The sequence below is a fragment of the Eubalaena glacialis genome, chromosome 1 (assembly GCF_028564815.1).
Source record: "Eubalaena glacialis isolate mEubGla1 chromosome 1, mEubGla1.1.hap2.+ XY, whole genome shotgun sequence".
In the NCBI taxonomy this organism is placed as follows: Eukaryota; Metazoa; Chordata; class Mammalia; order Artiodactyla; family Balaenidae; genus Eubalaena; species Eubalaena glacialis.
In genome coordinates, this window is record NC_083716.1 from 43,718,825 (window position 1) to 43,743,260 (window position 24,436).

Below are 24,436 nucleotides of genomic sequence, written 5' to 3' on the forward strand. Positions count from 1 at the left end.
AAATTCTAAAGTAACATCCCTAAATAGAAAGTTGCATCATTTAGCTTCAAAGACTTCAGGCAAGCTGGCAGGAGGAATAGTAATTTAGTCCCTTGGGAAAATGATGATAATTAAACCAATCCTTGAAAATTATTGAAATTAAATAAACTCACAATAATTGAGTGCTTAATATAATCATACCATCCATGCTCCCATTTGATCCTTATAATAAAGGTGAGAAATATATAGGCCCATATTCATAATCTTTTACATTTATAGAGAAATGCATGGATTTATGCTGGATTACACAGCTATTAAATGACAGAGCTTGCAAACCACACATTTCTCATTTTGATTCAAATGTTCTACCTCTCCCTGCTACCCTGACTCCAACCCTAATGGCAGGCACCAACTCAAGAATTTGAGCTTCTGAATATGTGAAATTGGGGAAATGATGTCTTCAACATTTTGTAGAAAGTGTTAAATTTTAAAAACTATTCAAGTAAAAATGTCCTTACCACAACAAAACAAAACAACAACAACAACCACAAAAACCAGAGAGGCACAAGGAATCATTTGGAGGTGATGAATGTGTCTATTACCCTGATTATAGTGACGGTTTCACAGGTGTATTTGTAAGTCAAAACTCAAATTGTATACACTGAATATGTGCAAATTTTCTGTATATCAATTATACCTCAATACAGTGTTTTTAAAAACTGCTTTATGATCACTTAAGAACCAAACAACCAGTGGATACCCTCAGGTAATTAAAATTCAGTTAGGTAAGCAATACTCAGACTCAAACATATATGTGAAGTGACTATGAGGGATACTAGTTAAAACTGTACATATTAAAAAGAATAAATGCTATGTGAATTCAGAGCAAGGATAGGGCTTTCAAATGTTTCATTCAAATTTCAAACTCCTCACATTGGTGACAAAGTCAAACTTAAGCCAAAATGATGACATGTCATTACACTTGTGCTCCCAGCAAACAAATATCCAGGACCAGATGTCTTCACAGGTGAATTCTACCAAACATTTAGAAAAAGAGTTAACACATATCCTTCTCAAACTATTCCAAAAAACTGAAGAGGAAGAAATGCTTCTAAATGTTTTTCATTCTACAAAGCCAGTTTCATCCTGATACCAAAATCAGACAGTCACCACACGCAAAATAATTACAGGCCAATATCCCTGATGAACATAGTGCAAAAATCCTCAACAAAATATTATGAACCATTTTCAACAATATATAAAAAGAATCATATACCATGATCAAGTGGGATCTATTCCAAGGATGCAAGGTAGTTCTATATCTGCAAAATCAATGTGATACACCACATTAACAAATGAAAGATAAATATCACACAATCATCTCAATAGATGTATAAAAAACTTTTAACAAAATTCAAAATCCATTTATGATAAAAACCCTCCAAAAGTAGGTTCAAAGGGAGCATACCTAATATGATAAAGGTCATATATGACAAGTCCACAGCTAACATACTCAAAGGTGAAAAGCTGAACGCATTTTCTCTAAGATCAGGAACAAGACAAGGATGTTCATTCTCATCACTTTTATTCACCATAGTATTGGAAGTCCTAGCTACAGCAACTAGGCAAGAAAAAGAAATAAGAGGCATCCAAATTGGAAAAAAAGAAGGAAAACTGTCACTGTTTGCAAATGACATGATACTATATATAGAAAACTCTAAAGACGCCACTGGAAAACTGTATGAACTCATAAAGGAATTCAGTAAAGTCATTTTGTATATACTTTTGCAGGATACAAAATTATACAAAAATCTGTTGTGATTCTATACACTAACAATAATCTATCAGAATGACAAATTAGGAAAGCAATCCCATGTACAATTGCATCACAAAAGAATAAAATATCTAGGAATGAATTTAACCAAGGAGGTAAAAGACCTGTACTCTGAAAATTATAAGATATAATGATATAATGAAAGAAATTTAAGACAACACAAATGTAAAGATATCCTGTGCTCATGGACTAGAAGTATTAATATTGTTAAAATGTCCATACTACCCAAAGTAATCTATAGATTCAATGTAATCCTTATCAAAATACCAATAGAATTTTTCACAAAACTAGAACAAAGCATCTTAAAATTTGTATGGAACCACAAAAGCCCCCAAATTACCAAAACAATCTTGAAAAAGAAGAATAAAGCTAGAGATATCATGCTCCCTGATTTCAAACTATACTACAAAGCTAGAGTAATGAGAACAGTATGGTACTGGCACAAAAACAGACATGAAGATCAATAGAACAGAACAGTGAGCTCAGAAATAAACCCATGTTTACATGTTCAATTAATCTATGACAAAGTAAGCAAGACTATACATTGGGAAAAAGACAGCCTCTTCAATAAATGGTGTTAGAAAACTGGACAGTTACATGCAAAAAATGAAACGACCACTTTCTTATACCATATACAAAAAATTTCAAAATGGATTAAAGACTTAAATATAACAACAAACTATAAAACTCCTAGAAGAAAACATTGGCAGTAAACTCTTTTACATTGGTCTTAGTAATATTTTTTGGATCTGTCTTCTCAGGCAAGGACAACAAAAGCTAAAATAAACCAATAAGACTATAGCAAATGAAAAAGCTTTTGCACAACAAAGAAAAACATCAAGAAAATGAAACAGCATCCTACTGAATGGGAGAAGATATTTGGAAATGATATGTCCAGTAGCCGTTAATATCCAAAACATGTAAACAGCTCATACAACTCAATAGCAAAAGAACAATCTAATTAAAAAAAAATGGGCAGGGGACCTGAACAGACATTTTTCCAAAGAAAACATACTGATGACCAACAGGTATGTGAAAAGATTATCAACATAACTTAATCATCAACTTAACTTAATTAACTTAATTACAACTTATTAACTTAATTATCAACATAATCTTTAGAGAAATGCAAATCAAAACCACAATGAGATATTACCTCACACCTGTCAGAATGACTATCATCAAGAAGACAACAAACAACAAGTGTTGGTGAGGATGTGAAGCAAAGGGAACTCTCGTGCACTGTTGGTAGAAATGTAAATTGGTACAGCTACTATGGAAGTTCTTCAAAAAACTAAAAGTAGAACTCCCCTCCAATTCACCAATTCCACTTCTGATTATTTAGCTGAAGGAATCAAAAACACTAATTTGTAAAGATATATGTGCACCGCTTTGTTCAGTGCAGCATTATTTATAATAGCCAAGGTATGAAAGCAACCTAAGTATCAATTCACATATGAATGGATAAAGAAGAAGTGGTATATACATACAATAGAATATTACTCAGCCATCAATCAGAATGATACCTTGCCATTTGTGACACCATTGATGGACCTAGAGGGTATTTTACTATGTGAAATAAGTCAGACGGAGAAAGAAAAATATTATATGATTTAACTTACATTGGAATTTAAAAAACAAACTAAATGAATTTAAAAAAACAAAACAGAAACAGACTCCTAAATACAGAGAACAAACTGGTGTTTGCCAGAGGGGAAAGAATGAGGGGTAAAGAGTTGAGTGAAATAGGTGAAGGGGATTAAGAGGTACAAAATTCCAGTTACAAAATAAGTTACAGGTCTGTATTATGCAGTATAAGGTCAACAATACTGTAATAACTTTGTATGGTGACAGATGGCTACTAGACTTATTGTGGTGATCATTTCATAATGTATTTAAATGTTGAACCACTATGCTATACACCTGAAAGTAATATAATATTGTACATCAACTATACTTCAATAATAAAAAAGAATTGCTTGTAATTGTGATTGTAAATGAATAAACCGACTTTTCAATTAGAAAAGTAAAATTTACTAGAGCAAAGATATACAGTAAATATAGTCTCATTACCTTTCTACTTGCTATCTATATATATACATATATATATATATAGAGAGAGAGAGAGAGAGAGAGAGAGAGAATTAGATGATAGATAGATCACTACAGCTATGTTGTCTAGTGAAATGCTCTTGTTTAATGAGCACAATTCCTCAAGTAGGAATTTCATTACTGTCTCCTACTGGCACTGGACAAACTCCAAGACTTAAGTCAGACCAAAGTCAGGATTTATATCGACCTTCCAACGTTAATGGGTCTAAAGTTCTCTCAGGCATGGTGCCTATGAAATTGAGTTTCTGAACATTTAATTTAAATTAAAATTTAATTTAAATTAAAATTTAATTTAAATTAAATTTAGTAAGCAAGCAATTTTTGAGTACATTCCATATGCAAAGCATGATGTCAGGCATTGCCAGAAATACAGAGATAAAAATTCTCTGAGTTAGGTCTTAAAAAATACCAAAAATGCATTGTTAAAATATCAAAGCCATATTAATACAAAACACTAGTAATATTTTTTCTATAATATTTATTATTGTTTTTCTATAATATTTATTAATTGCAATATAACAAAAGATCGTTTATTTTAAAGACAATCTAGTATAGCTATAGGAAATGTCATTAGTTACCCAATCTTCATTCGACTTTATGTAATTTTTGTGGCCTCCTTTTTGATATTTCTTGACTCATTTTCCTTTCACAGTATTTGGGTGACACCAGAATGATCTATCTAAACTTTCAACAAATACTTATTCACTACTGAAGTCAGAAAGGTATGAAAGATTCCATTTGTTCATTAATTGATCCATTCCTTCCACAATGTTTTACTAAGGAAATATGAGAGGGCATTATGCTACACATCAGGATGCAAGGGTGAATAAGACAGAGTCTTGTCTTTATAGATCTTATTAGAGTATGGAAATATAAACAATCTGCCACATTAAAATATGATAAATGCTATTCAAAATTTTATGGCATTTATGGAAATCTTTTAGCCCAGGATTCTGTGTTTTATGGGGGCTTAGCAATAAAAATTGCACCTACCTTGAGACCCAAGGAGAAATTAGCCAAGCAAAGAAGATGTATAAAAAATGGTCCAGGAATGGGCCATTACTAGAATGTTGGGTAGGGTGACTCTTCTTGGTATGCACCCGTAGTCCCTGACTACTTAAATTCAAAACTACCTTTAATTATGTTAATGATTAAAATATAAAAACAAAGAAAGAAATCTTCCCCTCACATTTCCAAATGTTCTCTAGAGGGAATGAACTACACCATAGGAACCAGCAACAGCAAATGCTCAAAGATGTGTGAACACGACTTACTGGGGAAACAAAAAAGAATCTGTACACAATTTGTGTGCCCTCAGTAATCATCAAAATCTTAAAAAATGCTACAATGTTATATTACTCTACTGTTATTGTAGTAGCCTTCTTGTCTTCAAAGTATTTTAAAAAATCTCAGATAGCTTTCCTCCACTACAGAACACTTCATACACATTCACTTCATTTACATTCACTCCTGGCAGTTAATAAACACAAAAAGCATGCAATTCTCCATTCAAGAGCTTTGAAATATTATGCACATATGAGGGAAAATGCTTTAGAGAACAATTTGTCTACATGGTATTAGTTTTGATATACAGTATTTATTAACAACATTTATAAAGGCTAATGTAAGTTAAGTTGAAACAACCTGAGAGAGGGCTGTAACTCTACAAGGAGATGTTTTGTGAATCTGCAAAATGGGAGGTTCTCTAGGAACTTACCAATGTTTCAGCAAGAACCAGAGACACAGAGACAGCAGCACCTACCAGGCAAGTGTGTCAAGACCTCAACAAGTGTTTTGAGAATTCAGAAGAGGAAAAACATTACTTTGTGCTTTCAGAAAAGAAAGCGCCATGCCTGAGGTGTGGTGGGCTGGACCTTTAATGATTTGTGTAGACAGACAGAAAGATCATTCCACACAAGCGCAATGCCTTTCACAGTAGTAAGAATACCATGATTTCTTTGACCACAATGAGGCTAAATAGTTAGCTGGAACAGGTTCCTTATATAGGGGGGACATGTATCAACTAAGGAGTTCTGTGCTAGAAAGAGGAGGTGATGACTCCTTTTGTAAAAACATATGTATAAAAGTAGCAGTATGGACTGAAAATGATAGCATGTACTGTTTTTAATTGTAGTTAAGTAAAAGAAAGCTGAGTGTTATCACATCCGCAACTCATTAACATACAGGTAACATCATGCAAAAACCAAATGCTCAAGAAAATAAGAATTCAAAAGTAGAGAATCATATGTGGTAACCATGTTGATGAGAGTTCAGAGAGGATTTTATATGTATAGCATGGAATGGTTGCGGTGATGACAAATAAGATAGCTTCCCATGATATACTCAAAAGTGGCAAACTTAATAAAAGGAACCCCAGTTTCAAATCAATATGGCTTTTATCTCAAACTTATAATTAAATAAATATAGAGTACTTGTTTGTATATGCAAGAATAAAAAGATTCTAATCAGTCACTACTATAAAAACAAAAATAAATGAAGTGACTCCAATATTTTAATTTCAAACATCAAGTTATTTTTGAGATGCCTGCAGAATGGCATTGTCACTGATTAAATGGAGTGAGGCTGGTACATGGCACCTAACTGGCATTCCATATGTATGTGTAAGTTTAATTAACAAAAACAAAGTGATAACTAATCTGACCAACAATATAAAAATATCGTAGAAGGGAAACTCTATAAAGTATAGTTTTACTAAATCATTTACTATGATGAACCATGTTAAATTTTATAGGAAATATCAACTTCAATTACTAGGAAACTACTTTTCATCTTTTCATCCATAACTTGTTAGACAATTTTTTTTTTCAAATCATCACCACGTATACGTTGTGATGGTTATATAGATGTCATTTGAGGCAGACAAATGATTTCTTTTGTTATTGACTTTGGTGTCAATGCCATTTCTGAGTTTGCCATGAGAAGTAAGAACTAATGTTTTTGATTTTCCTCTGCCAAAAGCATTGACTATGTGGCTGCTTTTTCAGTGAGCATGCTTGAAAGGTGCCAAATCTTATTAAGAATAAAAAATAGATGGAATGGAGGTAATATTTAAACAGATTTTAAAGTGACATATTCCATGATCACATTTAGTCAAAATCAGTGACACCTGTTATACAGGATATTCTTATAATGAGTTGTGACTTCTTAGCAATAGTTAGGTAACTCACATTGAGCCTTTACTTTCAATCATTGTTTACAGCAGCCCTGGTTTACCTCAAGCTTGTCTGAAATTTTAAATCCCATGATAAAGTTTTTTGTCTGCATCGTTACAACTTAAACATGGGAAACTGCTGTCAAAACTTCTAACATCTTTCTTCTGTTGCAAACTTTAAATGCAAAGGGGAGAGTATCTTCTCTATGTCTCCTTTCTGAGAATCCAAATCAAAGCTATCGTACTTCCTTCCCCAAATTGCCTGTATTTTATAGTTTAGAGTACCTGCCCTCGTTTTCCCTTCACAGCCAGAATAAAAAAGACAAACCTCTTTGTTAGCCCCTCCAATCTCTTGTGATGCTAGCTTGCTTAATCAGCATGGTGATTTTTTTCTTCCCACCTAATTAACACATTTGGCTTTAGAATTCCCTCTTGGAAATCACAGAAAAATTAGTGGAATAGAAATTTAACAAACATCAGTAAAATAGGATTAGAAACCATTTTTTTCTTTTACTACAGCCCTCTACACTGAGACTTAGAAAAATAGGTAACTTTCAAAATTTACATGGAAATAAATATAATAGTTTTTAAAAGAGAAGCTTACAGTCATTTATCTGAAAGGGGCTATAAAAAGTCAATATAACATTTCAGGTCCATATGTATTCAAACTGAGATCATGGCTTTTGCATGTACTTATATTCCTTCAATGGTTATTAAAACTGACAAATAACAACAGTATATATTAGATGATAGGTATTTCCCAGTACTTGAAATTTCATCTTTTCTGCCCGTTACCTGGATGTTTAGCTCAAGATTAAATCTGATATTGCACAGAATTCTGCGGACAATCAAATTATCATGTAAAAAAATGACCTTTTATTCTCTAATTTTTTATAGGTCAATCAAGTTTTTAATTAATTTAGAGTTATAGCTATGCTATCCCACAAGATTTGCATTACTTTAAGCCATGATACAATGAGAAAATTAGACCTCAAAAGAATTCTTGCCCTTGGCTTCTCAGATTTCATCTTAAAGAGGCAGTTTATGGAAGATGATTCTTTTTTGCTTTTATTTAAGCTTATTCTCTTTGTCCTTGGCTTTTAAAGAAATGTATTCTTTCTACAAGGGGCAGAAGCGTTATGTATGCTTTTTGACTTATAGTATCTGAATCATGTTCTGTTTTTGATGGCCAGAGATTCTCCCAATTTTAGCTTTGATCACTCAGAGAAGAAGGTGTGTAATATTCCTGCATGACCTTTTAGTAATTAATATTTTGACTTTATTTTATTTTGATGTTTTTTCAACTAAACTTTTCTACAGGCTCATGATTACAAATTAAGTCAAGACGTAAAGATTTTACTCTTGTTCTTAGGGAGGCGGTAACTTCATTAATGAATTCTTCAAATAAAATTTGAAATAACACTGAAAAATATAGGTCCTGTTTAAAAATGGGTTAAATATTTCAAATATGTTAATAATCAAAAATAGTGGCTTCAGATTAGTAAGCAGGACAAAATGCAATATTAATGTTTTATTTGATAGAATATAAATAGTAGAATCTTCAAAGCAATGAAGTTAAGTATTTGGTTCTTGTCCTAAAATTATTTGCCTATTTATTAAAAACAAAGCTAAGTATATAGTCATATTTTAAAAGAACAAATTTTCTCAATGGTAAGCAAGGTACTTAAGTGCTTAAATTTAAATGGTGAGGAGGCACCACTGGTAAGAACATTTGGTTCATATGTGAGCAATTGTGTCAGAGCTTTAAAGCGTTTCTTGGCTATTAACCTCATAGTAACTTTTCCTTCTTTTCAAAAAAATAGATTGGAAGTACTATCACCAATTGTACCCCAGGCTTGGGATGTTACATTCCCAAAGCAAATTTTATTTGTTATAACAAAGAGAGGGAAGCTTTTACTATTCTACAACCATTTTATCTTGCTGTACATCATAAAGATGTTATTTTCTACATCGTATTGCCTCTATATAAGAATAGAGGAGAACTAATGATATCTTTCAAATTCTACCTTATTAAGATAAATTATTCATTAATCTGTCATCTAGAAAAGATAAGAGGTGTCCCTGATGTTTATCTTTAAAACAAGGATCATTTTGGTTTGCATAAAGTTTTCTATGCAAAATAGCTTACTATTGCTATATGTTTCAAGTTTTCCATAAAAACAATTGTATAGAGCTAGGCATTCCTTATGTTTACTTTAGATCTTTACATTGAGCTCTCCTTGGTCAGTACAACTTGGTGTATCTTGTACTATTTTTTAGTACTATCAACCAATATGATTTTCATTTTACACATACTCTGAGCTACTAATATATAACCTACTATGCTACGTAGCTATTATTGTAGCTATGGGCAGAGGTTTCCAAGATGAAGTAAACATAAAACCTGTCTTTAAAACTAGCTTATAGGATGTACTTGGATTTGAAACACATAAGTAACCATCACAGAAGGGAGAAAGATTAGTCATAATACACAGATAAATTGCCCTGGGAATTCAAAAGACAAAGATCATTGTTGGGAATTACTCATTTGAAACATAACTTCACATAGCAAAAGTGTTAAAGGGACATGCTTAACTCTCAATGGATTTATTTTTCCCTATTTTTGATAAAGGCTCAAAGGCTGAAATACAAATATCAAAAAGGGAACTGATTTATAACAATGAAGTCTAGCACACATGTAACTTTTACATATACTTTATGTAGCTTATAATTTTAAAATCAAAAGTCCTCCAAACCTAATCATGTCTTCACTAGTGAAATGTTTACGTATTTTTTATTTGCCGTCTTTTAAGATTTTGTTAACAGACACTGACATTATGATAAAATTACTGACTTATGAAGTATATTTATACATTCTACTTCTTATGTTAAAGTTTTACTTAGGGAAAGCCAATAATATTAATGATCATGATAATTAAAAGCTAAATCAGAATATCTTAAAAATCAACACAATAAAAATTACAAATATTTAGAAAAGGATCCAAAGAAAATCTGTAACCATTTGTTTTCAGAACAAATAAACCTATGAATTAATCAACTGAACCATTTTGGACAACATTTTAAATGAATAAATGAATGTGCCAATGAAAGAATAACAGTCCATAAACTTGACCAAATGAGGCATGACCACAAAGTAAATTTTCAACTTATGTTAATCTATCCTATCTCTATCTATTGTCCATCTATCATCTACTTATCTGTGCCTTCGGGCTGGGGTCATAATTTCCTATGAAGAGAATCAAAAGCCTAGCACAGTATTTACGGTGGACTTTGTGATCCACTCTTGCAGGCTGTCTCCCTGGTATGACTTATAATGTTGCCGTTAAGATTCTCTTCTTGTTAAACACAATACTGTGCATTATGAGACTTCCATAGTTGTATTAGGGATGACTTTTTTCCTAACTTCATCCTTCTTAGATGGATTGGTTTTGGTCTCTTCTACAGAACCCTTGATGTGACCCTTACTGTTTTCTAAAACCTGTTTCTTATATTCAGTGTCCTTTTCCTGTTACTTGATTTTTGTTTCTGGATGAAGTATGCATTAAATACAATATATTGAATGTTATAAAAATGTGCCCTCTCACCTACATTTCTCTCGCTTTCTTAAGCCTTTCAGGATATTTCTTCCAATAACAGATGAATAATCTTGTTCATAAAACTGCATCATTTTTGGTCTTTGCCTGGTAACATGACCACTGAACTATGGAGGCTGTACTTGTCTCCCTAGTGAATTATTCACTGCTCAGAGCAGCTGGAAGTATTAAGCACAAGAGAATCATAAGTCTCCCCACCTTTGTCTCTCTTTCTCTATTTTCCTCTCTTCCTTTGTCAGTCTCTCCCTGCCTCTCTCCTCAATCTGCATGAAAATGCGCACAGAAAAAAAAATTAATTGCTTATCTGTCCTATATTGCACTCATAAAAAATTTTAACTTATTTTTTCATTGTCCTAACCAGTTGTTTTCACATTCTGGAAAGAGAGTGACTTCGATCTGTTTTTTAAAAACAAAATTTTAATGAACATCAGCGTACCAGGTACATGTATCGTATATGAGAAGAAGGGACAATGTCTATTAATGTGTTTTTTGTTTTTAAGTGTTTTTTTTTTATTGTGGTAAAAGTCACATAATATAAATCATTCTATTTTAATCATATTTAACTGTACAGTTCAGTTTATCAGGAAAACAAATCTTCATTTGCTGATTGGACTTTTGTTGGTCTCTTCAGATCAAGAACCTACCTTTTCTCTATAAATTCAACTGTGAAGAATCATTTGCTTGGTACCTTACTGTCTAAGCCCTTTGGTAATCACAAATGCTTTCTTCAATGTGATTATTCTCCTCATGTCCCCTTGTCAATGTACTAACAATCCAGAGGTCTAGAACCAAGTGTAAGAAAATAATTATTTAAAAAGTAAAAAAGAAAAGGTGAATAAAAAGGTGAATATATGTGTGAAAAAGCATGAAGAAACGTACTGATTCAATTTGGTAAATAGGTGGGCATTTATTTCATATTTTGTAAACTCTTGTTAAATAATAACTTTTTTAGTACATAGACATTTGTGAAGTACAGTATACAATTCATTTAATCCTTTCAAAAATACTACTCGACATATGAGCAGACTGAGACAGAGAGAAGTAATTTACCCAAGGCTGTACAGCTAAGTATTAGAGCTAATATTCAAATTGAGGCAGTCTGGCTCCAGAATCTACACCCTTCAATACTTTATCTACCTGTACATAGCTCTTTACTGTTTAAAATCAGGGTGTGTGGCTCTGGTTTACTGAAAAGCCAGTCCACACGTGTAAAGGGCTTCAATGTACATTAGCACTACCTTGAGTTTAGTATAGAAAAAAAATGGGAACATGACAGTAGAAAACATAGCCCTAACTTTGTCTCCTTTGGCCCTAACTTTGTCTCCTTTGGCCCTAACTTTGTCTCCTTTGGCTGCTGAACATCAGATTTCCCAAATTGTTTCTACCAGAGAAGTCAGTCATTCTAGAAGTGCTAAGGGCTTTAGACAACAAAGAGAAATAAAGCAATAATTATATAAGAATAAAGCACTCTAAATGTAGGCCAAGGAACGAATGAAAGCCAATAACTTACTGTCAAAAGAGAAGGATTTAAAAAAAGTGAGACAGGCCAGTACAAACTTTTAGAGAAAAATGACTATGATCAGAGCTTATCCTTACATGAGAAAAATAAATGCAGGTCCATTACCCTAAATTTATAAACTTCTCATGAAATGACAGGTATGGTATGGAGGCAGGAAGAATTATAGAGAAAGTAATTGGCACTACAGGTATCCAAAGAACATTCAGTGCCAATAATAGATAAAAATAACACTAAAAAGCCTTAGGGGGAAAATTAAGAAATATGTAAACAAATTGGTTTTAGGATACAGTTTGAAGACTTTAAGAATTATCTGATACTATAAACCAGATGATTAATGATAAAAGAAGTACTTATGATAGAGTATTTTCTGTGGGTCTCTCCAGTTTCTGTACATCGTGTGAGCAAAGGCAGTGACAGCTATTGTTCTGGACTTCTTTTCAAGAATGGTGGTATTGCAAACAGCTTTGGAGAGGAGACGGCACTGCCCTTGGGGTGAAAAGCCAAAAAAAAAAAAAAAAGGGCAAAAAATGAAGCTTCTCTTCTCCTTCAGCCACTTGCCAGCAACTAGCTCAGCACCATGATATGCCTTGTTTTTTCTACTGTTTCGAACTCCCCTACCGTGGTAGGCAGAATAATGGTTCCCAAAGATGCCCACATCCTAATCCCTGGAACCGGCAAATGTGTTATGTTACATGAAGAAAGAGAATTAAGGGCTGCTAATCAGCTGACCTTAAAATAGGGAGATTGTCCTTGTGGGCCCATTGTAATTGCAGGAGCCATAAAAAGTATAAGAGGGGGTCAGAGAAGAGGTCAGAGTATTGCAATGTGAGAAGGACTTAACTCACCATTGCTGGCTTTGAAGATGAAGGAACGAATGACAAATTAAGGAATGGGAAAAGGCAGGGATACGGATTCTTGGCTAGTCTCTCCAGAAAGGTACACAGCCCAGCTGACATCTTGATTTTAGCCCAATGGGACTCACATTGGATTCTTTCCCATAAATCTATTAAGTTGCTAAGTTTCTGGAAATTTGTAGAAAACTAATACACCTACCTAAATTCAGTCTTAGTGGCCATGAATCTCTTTGAAGAAGCTTCATCTTAGCACTGTTAATAACATTCATTATGGAATGACAGTTCCATGGCACAATGACTTAGGTTTGTTTCAGAGGAAAAGATGAGCTCCTTTGCAGCTGTTCATACTTTGTCTTTGGGCTCTGAAGTAGCTGATTAAATCTTCATTCTCTCAATGATGTTTACAGACACATTCATTTTGACACCCATCTCTGGTTGGCCTGAACTACTTCTTATCCTTTGTAAACACACCTGATTGGCTGAAGGGAACTAGAGCCCATGCTATTCCCTCTGAAGGTCTAGAAAATTTACCTCTTATATCTGGAGAAACCAGTTATTTGTGTTGATAGAAAACTATAGAGCGAATATGCATAAATTATCATACAAAAGCATATACAAAAATATGTCACTAGGTTTTAACCACATGAAATAATAGCAAATGTAATACTTAGAATATACCTATTATGCAAAAAAGCATATTACAGTACAGAGTCTTTCACATAATTTGCACAATTCAATAAATTGCATACCTAAAATTATCTTAATAGTATCAAATAATAATTCAAATAATAATCCACTGACTTGTTCATATTCCCTGCAACTAAGTGCATCTGGAAGGGAATTCCAGGCCAGTCTCAGACTATTTGCGTTATTTACCAACTAGGAAATACCTGAGAATCCTTCCAGAATATTCTTTGTGAGTTGCAGGAAGATTTAGAGGAGATCTGAAACTTTTTCCAGGTAAATCCCCCAAATTAAAACTTGGATACATAAGATTCCATACTACCAGTGTGTAATTTGATAAATTAATGTTTGTGTTTCACTTTTCTTGAATTATTATTTTTTTTAATTAAATTTCAAAGGAAGTTTATGAATTATTCAACATGGGACTATCTCAAACAAAAACACTCCTAATTTGTGTTTGATAAGAAGAAATGAAATCTTAAATACCAACATTCTGATGGAGAAATGAAACATCATAAACACTAATGAAATTGACTTGACTCATTTTTTTTAGTAGTATGTAAAAAGAAAAACTCTTCCCCTCTTTTCTTTCCTTGATCCTTTCTTTTCTGTCTGTTTAACCAAGCTGTGTAAGAAACTATTATTCTGATCTTTAAGAGTAAAACTATTTGTGATATTATGTTAAAAGATAAATGGAATTAAGATTTAGAACAGAGCAGAGCTGGAAATTCCCTATTCAGTTGGTAATTCAGTATACCAACTGTGGATCAAAGACATTTGTAAAGGATACACATTCACAGACTTAATAAACAACTATCTTAAATCTAGAGTAAAAATAATCTTTATTGTAGGAAATTTGCAACACTTGCTATTATGATAAAGTTCAAGTGAGTCAAAGAATTTCATGATAGGAAAAATTCTATACATTTAAGTAAAGCAAATATATGTGTTTAGTCAATTCAATGTCATATATGTAAAATACAGATACTTGAGGAAGGTTGTATGTTATAATCTTGAGATAATCATTTTTTTTTTTATAGCATTACACTTTCTTATACCCAAAGGGCCTTATTTTTTAAAGATAATTATTTTCCACTCAATTATTTAAAGTTCCATATTTACAACTATGTAATGATTTAAATTCAAAATGATTTCTTGAATTACGGTGTCTACCAGTTATTCCCCATTATGTCTATAACTTTAAGCCTTAAAAATCCTTCAGATTAATTTTATTGACAGCTCTTAACAAATATCTTATTTCCACTTTGTCAGAGAATTAAGGTGTTGATATCGTAATTATATTATAAATCCAGAATAACTGAAATGATATATTTAACCATTTAATAGAACAAGGAGAGTTGATGGAAAAGAAAATGTTCCTATCTTCTTGCCAAAGAACTAGATCCTATACTTTAGAGGGAAAGAGTCTTCAGTCTCTATGCTAATTCAATCTACAGGCACAGAAAATGGAACTATGGGTGCTCTATTTTATCTGTCTTTAAGAGAGTTTGAACTGATTAACTGGAGCTGAGATGGCCACTTATTCACAAATCCAGTCTATTTCTAATTCTTGCCCAAATCAGTTCTCAGAAAGATGATTTTTTTTTTATTATCTTAGCACCCATACATATGACAAAGGTATTTTGGCTTGTGAAGAATGAATATAGCTTCCGTTCTGGTAAGACTTTTAAAAAGATGAAATTCAGCATCATCCTTACAGGAAATAATTCCTAATATTCTCTGTCCTATTTGAAGAACAGTCGCAAATCATTTTAAAGTCATTGCTCCCAGTGGTGAATTCTTGCACTGTCCTAGGCTTTTCACCTTACAGGATTTGAGAAATCAATCAGGTAATTCAATTCAGAATAAAAATGTGAGCACCTTGAACTTGGGAAGGAGCAAAGGACACTATTGCACATTGATATTTAATACTTGGTAGCAGTGTGCCTGGTGGTTAAAAAAAAGGGGGGAGAGAGAGAGATGGAGATTGGGATTTATATATAGACAGTACATAAGCAACTCTAAACATGCTCAGTCCTTTAATCTTAGTGCAATAATAGTTTTAGTAAACTGCTAGAAGTACTAGAAATGAGTGTCCACATAACGTACTGAGAAAGGTTAAAAAGTAGGAAGGAAAGATCATTTATCATAGATGCATACAAACTTGGCTTTAATTGCCCATTCTTAAAGCCTTCTAACTTTAATCTCACCACCTGAAAAATGAGGCTAATAACGTTTACTTTACAGGGTTCTTGTGAAGATTTTATGAAGTCACAGATTATGAGTGTCAACCTATAGAGGTTGATGTTATGGGAAAAGAACCAATGGATTGTAAGTCAGAACACCCAGATTCCAATTTTAGTTCAGCGACATACTAGCAGCATGACTTGTATATGTGATGTAAATTCTCTGAATGTCATCAATTCTATCTGAAAAATGCAGATAATTATATCTGTTCTACCTTCCCCATAGCTCTATTTTCTTTTCTTTTTTTTTAACATCTTTATTGGAGTATAATTGCTTTACAATGGTGTGTTAGTTTCTGCTTTATAACAAAGTGAATCAGCTATACATATACATACATCTCCATATCTCCTCCCTCTTGCGTCTCCCTCCACCCTCCCTATCCCACCCCTCTAGGTGGTCATAAAGCACCGAGCAGATCTCCCTGTGCTATGCGGCTGCTTCCCACTAGCTATCTATTTTACATTCGGTAGTGTATATATGTCCATGCCACTCTCTCACTTCATCCCAGCTTACCCTTCCCCTCCTCGTGTCCTCAAGTCCATTCTCTACATCTGCGTCTTTATTCCTGTCCTGCCCCTGGGTTCTTCATATCAAGTGAGATAAATATTTATAAATTGGAAAAAAGAAAAAACTATCTTTACTACAATATTAATCATGGACAAAAGAAGTTACCTGATGACTCCAGGCTCTGCTGCCAGCTAACTGAAACTCTATGAGGGACCCCAAATGACAAGCACCTAGTTCAGCCCATCAGTCCTGAATATCATAAAAGATAATGTATTTTTTAAGCCATTAAGATTTTTAAGTTTGTGGAAGTTTATTATGTAGAAATAGAAAACCAGAATATACATGGCTCCAATTGCAAAAAAGAGAATTTTGGAAATTTCTTATCTAGGTTAACAACTTTATGGCCACTTAGAACAGATTCTGTCTCTTTTTACAAATACACATCCCTATATACATATCTAAATTAACACACACATCTACACTTAAACACACATAAAAATATTGTTTGCAGATTGCCCAATAAAATATGGATGTAAAGTGAAAAGCAGATTGCAAAATGGAGGATAAAGTATTCTAAAAATGACAGCAAATACAAATTTGATTTACTATCAAACCTGACTGTGAACCTTCCAGAAAGCATGAATCAAAAAGGAAAAATAAAATACTATATATTTCCCATAACTGAAATGGAACACACTGACTACTCAAGATATGTATCATTTTCCAAGAAATGAAGGGAAATTCTGTTTTAATGTTGCATTTTATACACACCACTAAAGAATATCAAAAAGAAGATTCTCTGACCCTAATAACTACTCACAATTAGATTTTACATCAAATCCAGAAGTCATAAAAGAAAATAACATTAAATGTAATTCATAGGTAAAATTTAAAAATAGAAAAATTTGACTTTTTTTTCCAAAACATATGAAAAGAGGTAGTTTCCTTAATATTAGAAGGGTTCTTTTTTTTTTTTTTAACAACTTTATTGGTGTATAATTGATTTACAATGGTGTGTTAGTTTCTGCTGTGTAACAAAGTGAATCAGCTATATGTATACATATATTCCCATATCTCCTCTCTCTTGCGTCTGCCTCCCACCCTCCCCATCCCACCCCTCTAGGTGGACAGAAAGCACCGAGCTGATCTCACTGTGCTATGCGGCTGCTTCCCACTATCTATTTTATATTTGGTAGTGCAACCTAAGTGTCCATCGATAGATGAATGGATAAAGAAGATGTGGCACATATATACAATAGAATATTACTCAGCCATAAAAATAGAAGGGTTCTTATAAATTAGAAAATGATATAAACAGTTTATAGAAAAATAAATGAAATGGCTTTGAACAATATGAAAATATGCCCAATCTACTAGCTAGTAAAGAAAGCAAATTAAAATTTAAAATGACAGTGTTTTCAAATCTCTAGCAAAGATAAAATAGATTTGATGACATACCACGTGGTGGAAGATGTAAACATATCTTTAATATCATTGCTGACGTGAGTCTCCATGGCTCACTGGAGAGCTATTTTGCAGTAACTCTCTATCATTTTCACCTCTAGGGCTCCAACCTACATAAATGTTTGCACACATTTGCAAATAGTTTTATATAAAGATGGTCATTAAATAACTAATTAATAAAACACTTTAAAATTGGTAGTCTCTTAATAATAATTGGTAAAATGCTGGCTTAGACAAACACTGAAATTCTATGCAGCGTTTAATAATATACAAGTATACACTCAAATATGGAGAGAAGGCTAATATTTCTTAAGTGCATATATCAAAGTACAAAACAGTGACCTTTTAATTTTCTCATTTGTATAAAAAAGGAACATGTTGAGGGTTGCATATGTACATACATGTGTAGGCACAGGCATGTGCATGGGCTATTTTTGCTAGGATTCATAAGAAACTATTAACAAAAATATTCCTGGAAAACACAATAGGGAAATAAAAATTGGAAGCTGATTCATTTTTTTAAATTTCTTATTTAAAAAAATTTATTTTTTGGCCACCCTGCGCAGCACGTGGGATCTTACCCCGAGACCAGGGATCAAACCTGTGCCCCCTACTGTGGAAGTGTGGTGTCTTAACCACTGGACCGCCAGGGAAGTCTCGCTGATTCACTTTTATATAACTAGTTTTTCATTATTTAAATTTATTCTTACCATGTGCCATTATTTTCTCACTAAAAGTAGCGGGGTTGGGGGAAGCAAAATGATTTCTCAATGGCCTACCAATGACTTGCAAGAAACTAACTAATGTGATCCAAGAGTATTACATTTTAGTCGCTGAAGTCTATGTGGTTGACAGCTGTAGTTTTAAACTACATTCCAGGGAGCCCTAGAATTCCCCAGAATTCCCCAGAAATACCTGGTGTCACTGTGGAGACTGATGGGGAGACATAGTGGTCCAAATTATGCTGGATACCCCTCACCCTCACCAGCTGTGTCCAAATCATTCTTTTATTTACTTTATACATTGAGGCTACACAAAATACTTTGTTTGAATGGAAAAATCGTACTGTTAGAAAAGCTTGAAAATTCCTGATATATAGGAATCCATTAATAACACATCCGCTAGCTGTCAACTGTGATACATGAGACAGCTGGAGAGTTCGATTTTAACATACAACATTCCATAATAGTTGAAAGACCTTTTGTGTTATGTGGCAATTGCATATGTAAGTAAAGTCGCCCAAACCTTTCTTACTGGAATGTATTCAGACTATGGGACAATATCTATGAAAAACATTGGCAATTTACGAGCCAAATTTCCAAACTGAAAAAACAAAAACAACCTAATGTTTTCTATTTAATGCTGTAAGTTTTCTTGGGTTTTATACAACAGGAGTAATTAAACATTAGCTTTCAGAACTTTGTCACATTTATTGAAGAACCAATTGTCAGCATGTATAACTTCATAGAACACAACCTGATATTTTCTTTAATAAGGAGGGGTTTCAGATTTCAAGTTTTGGCTTAGTTTCTAATGGCTGTGCTTAGATTATTAAATTCCTTTTCTACCTGCAACTAAATATGTCTTCTATCTTACTTCAGTTCTGGCTATTATTTAAAATGCATTTGGCTCTGATATTTTATGGCAGAATGAACAATCTGCTTATATGTGTCAGAGACTGTGTCTTCTTTCCATCATCAGAAAAAGAGTGCAGTGTGCAGTAGAGAGCATTACTGACACTTGGGCAGGAGTTTTTTCTCCTGATGCTCTTATTAGATACAACTTAAACATGTCTCTCCTGCCAGGCATAATTCCTATAAATTGTGACTGCTTCCCCATATGTTTAATCTCTATTTTTATCTAGGTTTCTCTACTGGATTTTCCACTGGATTCCACCCAGATCTCTAATAACTCATAGGAAACGACCCTTTTCAAATGACTCATCTTCATTTCTGTACTTAATTTTCATCAATGTTACTCTCTCTGATCCCTTCCACTTTACCACCCCCCATCATGGCATTTCCTTGGACATTCCCATCTCTAAGCTAACTGTTGACTTCCTTTGTTCTATGCTCCACTGAGATCCCAGATAGGACTTGACCCTTCATCTACATAGGATTTTCAAACAAAATTAAAGAGATTTTGAGGCTCTGTCAAGTTTAACAATAGGAAATGTTTTAAATCCAGAAAGCTATTCTATATGGACAATCACAGAGGCTCTATTAGAAAGTGAATAGATATGAATAAGGAACTTAACGTTGGTTATCCAAAGCCCATACCCACAGAAACCAACTTTCACTGAAAAACAAAAACAAAGAAATGGGAAGGAGTTCTCTCCACCATAAACTATGGCACACCAGAGTTTTACTGTAATATCGACCTGTTCCTAAACTTAACCAATATATTGGGTAGAGCAATGACAAATAGTTTGTAGGAATGTATTAAACTTTAATGTCTCCCCCCATCACTGGAAACTGAGCCACTGGAAATTTGTAAGCCATACTGGTTTAGAGGATTTTTTTGGAAAATAAAAAAAAAAAATCACCAGAAATAATCAGTTCCCTTTCTGAATGATCATTGTGAGAGATCACTTAACTGGATTATGAAAGAAGGCAACTTAAGAATGATTTCATTCCTTTCCTATGATTGTTTTAATATAATTGTATATGTACATCCAAACAATATAGTGAAGAATGGAACGAAGGCAAAAAGAACTTCCGATGATGAATCAATCTTTTTCAGAGTCAAAAGCTGACGTTTCAGTTTCCCTGCGGGAGAGTTTAGAGAAAGTGAATGGGGTGAGGAGACTCAGACATGTCAGCATGCTGTCTGAGAAGAGGAAAGGTGAAGTGAAGAGCTGTCAATTGAGATGGGAAAAGAGAGGGGATGTAGAAAATATTCTGGCAAACCAATTGTGCTCTTACTACTTTAGACAAGCCAGAAAACTTAGTATTTTTTCCTCTTAAGAGATAGCTCATCCTCAGAATCCAGTGGTTTTACTTAATTCTCAACGACCTTTGTTACAGTCAGTTTTACCATCTAATCTTTGCAGTTGCTAATTTGCAACAATGTCACTCCTCTGAGGCAAAAAAAAAAAAAAAAAAAAAGGTTAATGAAATAAAATCCAGATGGAATGATAAGGAAGACAGTTATAAGTGAAGTTAACAATACAAGTGCATGATGTCCTTACACAAAGTCTACAAAATCCATACATATCTCTTATTAAACCAGATTTTCTCAATGTCTCTGCAACCCTAGAGGGACAATCTTGTCACTTATTTTTCTTATCTTCCTGAGAGGAAGATCAAGACACCTACAAAAGCCTCTTGAATATTGAACTGTAATTTTCAGCCACTCCCATTCATATCATCAAGCTAACATATGAAATATTAAAATTCTATTTTGAAGTCTAGGGAGAAAACTTAAAACCCAAAAAATATTGTCTTTCTGGAAAATTTAACAAATAAACATCCAATAAATCTTTGAAACTATCTTGCAAAATGCTAAATAAATTATAAATTCTGATTTAGAAGCCAAATTTAAAATATTAAATTATTTTAATAAAACTTTACTTTTAGAATATTTTTAGATTCACAGAAAAACTGAGGACAGATTACAGGGAGTTTTCATATACCCTGCACCCAGTTTCCCCTATTGTTAATATCCTACATTATTATGGTACATTTTTCACAATTAATGAGCCAATATTGACATACTATTTTCGACATCACTTTGTTCAAATTTTCTTAGTTGATACTTAATGTCCTTCTTCTCTTTTACCATTTCAGCATGCCACCCAGAACATCTTATTGTTGATGTTGACCTTGATCACTGGCTGAGGTAGTGTTTTTCAGGTTTAGCGACTGTACCTTTATTACCCACTCCCCTTTCCACAGAGAGCTCTTTGGAAGGAAGTATACAGCCCACACTTAAGGAGTGGGGAATTACTTCCCGTCCTGAGGATTGAGTATCTAAATATATTATTTGTAATTCTTCTAGTAATGTTTGTCTCTTCTCTGCCAATTAGTTACTCAATCATTTATTTATATCAGCATGGGCTCAAAGGTATCTATTTTATACTCTGTGTTATAATCCAATATTACTTTATTTTGTTGCTGAAATTGTTCTATCTTTGGCCATCAGGGGTTCTTTCAGGTAGTTCTAGAGTCCCTTTAACCTAACTGCATGACTGTGGGTTTTGTTTGTTTTTAGAACTTCCTTACTTTCTGACCAAATAAGATGTTCCAGGCCCATCTTGTATGTTCCTTGCCCGAGTTTTAGAACTGGCCAATTCTCCAAGGGAACCTATTGCTCTTATTGGAGAATGGTATGAGAAACCAAGATCTGGCCACCAGATGTGTTCACTGCTACTAGAGTTTTGTTGTTTCTAGGCCCTCTTAGCTGACTGAACAAATTAATATATATGCATACCAATGTATATACATATATTTGTAAGTATTTCTATATGTATCTGTCTCTATATCAAGCTAAACATGAGTTAATACAAACATCATTCTAGACTTCTCTCTGTATCTGAAACCTCCTACTCCAGCGATGAGAAACTTGGCTCCCTTAAACTATCATCCATTGTCTAATTTTTATAAATATGATATTTTGTAAGTTACTCTGAAAATCTATTTCCTAGGTAGAGATACATATAGTTACACACAGACACACAGACCACAATCTCTCTCTCCCCCCCCAACACACACAGAGTCTAAAAAGATATCAGATGATGTAGTCCATCTTTTTTTTAAGTAATTAATCTTTTTTAAACATCTTTATTGGAGTATAATTGCTTTACATTGTTGTGTTAGTTTCTGCTGCATAACAAAGTGAATCAGCTATACGTATACATATATCCCCATATCCCCTCCCTCTTGTGTCTCCCTCCCACCCTCCCTATCCCACCCTTCTAGGTGGTCACAAAGCACCGAGCTGATCTCCCTGTGCTAGGCGGCTGCTTCCCACTAGCTATCTATTTTACATTTGGTAGTGTATATATGTCCATGCCACTCTCTCACTTTGTCCCAGCTTACCCTTCCCCCTCCCCGTGTCAAGTCCATTCTCTACATCTGCGTCTTCATTCCTGTCCTGCCCCTCATCCTCTCTTTTATATATGTGGGAATTGAGACTTATCAGATTAAATGACTTATCCAAAGGAATAAAACTAGTAATTGACATATTTAGAACAAAAGCCTAGGTGTCTTCTCTATTATAATTGATTTTAGAATGACTCATCCAAACCCTCACATTACAGATGAAGAAACTAACATCCATAGAGTTTAACATTTTATAGGTGGTTAATGACAGAACTGGAAGACCACCTAAAATAAGACCATCTAAAATTAGAAATAACAACAAATCCCTATATTTTACCTGCAAAAATCATCAAAACTTTATGAAAATGTAGTCTTCGGCTAAACTATAAGTTCATATAACTTTATGTTAAAGACATGATTTAAATAAATTTGCGGATTATAGGCAAAATATTTTGGAATAGATAATGGTCCTTGCACTCAGTACTAAAGAAAATTGGGTCCATTTAGACCATTACAGAATTGTTCATTGAGACAATGAAGTTTGATTATATTCTGCTCTTTTCTACCCAGCAGCAAACAATGTTCCTATGGTCTTGACACTCTTCCCAATCAATTATGGAGGAAATAAATGTTGATTTATGTCAGCCAAAATAATTTGATCAAAGAAATAGTGCTATTTGATTTATGTAGGAGTTAATACTCATGACAAATACTAACATTTCACTACAGGTAAAAAGAAATTTTTTGGTTATTGATATAATATAAAAGAAAACATATTAGAGAATATGTAAAATAAAATTTAACAAAAAAGTCATTTTTACAGTTTTTTCGTGGGAAAATCTGTAAAGACATTTTCAGAGTAATATATATGACCAACAGAAACTAAAACAACAAAATTGAAATAATATTTAGCTCTTCTTATATGTCAGGTACTATTTTAATGTTTTATATGTTTTAGCTTATTTAATCTTCTCAACAATAAAGGGTATTATTTTAGTTTTTTAAGGAACCTTCATACCATTCTCCATAATGGTTGTAGCAATTTGCATTCTCACCAACAGTTTAAGAGGGTTCCCTTTGATCCAGCAATCCTACTCCTGGGCATATATACTCAGAGAAAACCATAATTCAAAAAGACACATGCACCCCAATGTTTATTGCAGCACTGTTTACAATAGCCAGGACATGGAAGCAACCTAAATGTCCATCGACGGAGGAACGGATAAAGAAGATGTGGTACATATATATATAATGGAATATTACTCAGCCATAAAATAAAATGAAATAATGCCATTTGCAGACACGGATGGACCTAGAGATTGTCATACTGAGTGAAGTAAGTCAGACAGAGAAAGACAAATATTGCATGATATCACTTATATGTGGAATCTAAAAAATGATACAAATG